Raw genomic sequence first — 2,500 nt, forward strand, 5'->3', positions numbered from 1 at the left:
AGCCGCGTGCGTGCGGGAGGGGAGGGGTCCCGGCACGGCCCCTCCCGGAGGCGCTCTCGTCTCGCTCGCCGGCCCACGGCCCGCTGCCGCCGCCGCCGCCTGCGCCGCTTCTCTCCGACGCGCGCGCGCGCGTTGCCCGGTCGGCGGGGACCGCCGCGTCCCCGCCGCTCCCCCCGCCTCTCGCCTCCGCTGGCCCCCGCCGCCGGCCGGCGTCCGCGTGCCGGTCAGAGCGCGGGCGGCGGCGCGCGGGAAGGGGGGGGGCTGCCGGCGCGGGGTGTGACGAGCCCCGCCGGCCGAGCCCGCTCGAGCCGGAGGAGGAAGCGGCGACCGGCGGCGACGCCGACGCCGCGGGGCCGGCAGGTGCGAGCGGCGAGAGAGAGAGGGCCTTCGGGGTCGGGGGGGGCGGCTCCCCCGGCCCTCCCCGCACCGGGGCGGGCTGCTGCGGAGCAGCCCGCCCTGCCGTCCGGCCGGCCGCGCAGGGCGAGGCCTCCGGGCGTTCCGGGCTGGCGCGCGGCGCCGTGCGGCGCGGCGGCACCCCCGCCTCGCCTCCCCTCCCCTGCGGGGGAGCCGGAGGCGCGGACGGGCGCCGCCGCCGCCGCCTTCGGCGGGCGAGGCCCCCGCCGGGTCGCGCCCCGCGCCAGCGGGCGGCCCGAGCCACGGCTCTCCTCCCGGGCGCAGCGCCGGGCTACTGAGGGAAACCCCGGGCCCCGGGAAGGAGGCCGAGGTGATGGCGGCGGATGTCGGGCGCGCCCCCGCGGGCGGACGCTCCCCCGAGGGCGGCAGCGGGGGAGGCACCCCCGCGGGGCCTGCAGGTCGTTTCCCTCGCCCCAGGGCCAGGTACCTAGCGTCCGCGCTTCCGCGGCCCTCCCTCGGCGAGCCCGGGGGCCGAAGGCCGCGGAGCCGGGCGGAGGTTTAAAGACGCGGGCGGCTCGGCGCGGCCCGCGGGTTCGGCCGGGCGGTGGCGCCTCGAGGGGCGGGAGTTGCTCCCCGAAGCCCCCCGTGCGGACGCCGCCGCCCGCGCTCGTCCCGCGGGCGGCCGTGCCGTGCCGGGGAGGGGGTCCCGCTGCCCCCCCCTCTCCGCGGTCCGGTCTCGGCGGAGAGACCGCGGCGGGGTAGCCGGCCGTGGCCGGCCTGCCTGCCTCGCAACGGGCGACCCCGGCGGGAGCGCGGGCTCTCCGCCGGGGCGGCGAGTCCCCGCGGCGGGGGCTCGCCGGGCGGCCGCCGGGCCGCCGCGCCTCCGTCGCGGCGCCGCGGCGCGCTGCGCTCCGCTCCTTCCCAGCCCCGGCGAGCTGCTCGGCGGTGTCCCGCCGCTAGCCGCCGGCGAGGGCGGCACCCCCCGTCCGAGCGGCGGCGTCGCCGCTCGGCGTGTCGGTCGGCCGGAGGGCGCCCGCCGCCGGCCGCGCGGCTGTCCCGGCCCGGGCCCCGCCCGTCGCTTCCCTGCCGCCCTTCCCGGCCGTGCCGGGCGGTCGGTCGGGCGGTCGGGGGCGTCCCACTCCCGGTCTCCGCGTGGAAACGGGGAGAGCGGGCGCCGCCCCCGGCTTAGCGCCGTCCGCCTTCCGCCCGGCGCGTGCCCGCGGAAGGGGCCGAGGCGAGAAGCGGCGGCGGCGGCGCCGGGAGGGCGGCCGCCGCGGCGCGGCGGCGGGCGCCGTCCGGCGGTTCCGCGGGCGGTGCGTCGCCGTCTCGGGCTCCGGCGGTTGCCGCCTCCGGCGCGGCGGCGGAGCCGCGGAGGTGCCGTCGGGGCGAGCCGTGGGTTGGGGCTAGGCGGCTGTCGTAGCGCGGCGTGGTTGTCGCGGAGGCGCGCGCGGGGCCGGCGGGGCGCCCCGCTGCCGCCCGTCGCCGTCGTCGTCGGCGGCAGCAGCCTCCGTGTCCCGAGCGAGGCGGGCAGGCGGGGCGCGGCCGTGCGCGCCGCCGCCTCCTCCGTGCGGAGCCCGGGCCGAGCCCGGGCGCCTGGGCCGGCTCCGAAGCGAGGGCAAGGTGCGTTTCCCAGGTCGGTCGGGAGCGCGGGCTCCCCGCCCTTGCCGTTCGGGGTTTTCCGTTCCGTTCCCCCTTCCTCTCCCCCCCTCCTCCTCAGTGTGCTCGTACGGTCAGGCGAGGCGAGGCCTCTCCGCCGCGTCGCGCCGCGTCGCGCCCCCTCCGCGCGGGCGGAGGGGGGCGGTGGGGCGGTCGGGCGGTGGGCCGTCCTCAGAGAGGGGCCGCTCTCGGGGAGCGGTCCCGGTCCCCCCGCGCGCGCGGGGCGGTGCCGAAAAGCAGACAACTCTTAGCGGTGGATCACTCGGCTCGTGCGTCGATGAAGAACGCAGCTAGCTGCGAGAATTAATGTGAATTGCAGGACACATTGATCATCGACACTTCGAACGCACTTGCGGCCCCGGGTTCCTCCCGGGGCTACGCCTGTCTGAGCGTCGCTTGACGATCAATCGCCGCCTGGGCCGCCGCCCCTGGGCGGGCGGCGGGCGCAGCGGCGCGGCTGGGGCGGCTCGCAGGCCCGCGCGCGGCGGCC

The 2,500-nt window shown here is 81.6% G+C and overlaps 1 non-coding gene across 1 annotated transcript; it reads left to right on the plus strand.

Moving 5' to 3' along the window:
• The first annotated feature begins 2,252 nt into the window (after nt 1-2,252).
• On the plus strand, nt 2,253-2,405 carry LOC143173778 (5.8S ribosomal RNA). Its single transcript, XR_012997767.1, has one exon. It is a non-coding gene; the product is annotated as a 5.8S ribosomal RNA (ribosomal RNA).
• The last annotated feature ends 95 nt before the right edge of the window (nt 2,406-2,500 follow it).

The sequence above is a fragment of the Aptenodytes patagonicus genome, unplaced genomic scaffold, assembly GCF_965638725.1.
Source record: "Aptenodytes patagonicus unplaced genomic scaffold, bAptPat1.pri.cur scaffold_272, whole genome shotgun sequence".
Lineage (NCBI taxonomy): Eukaryota > Metazoa > Chordata > Aves > Sphenisciformes > Spheniscidae > Aptenodytes > Aptenodytes patagonicus.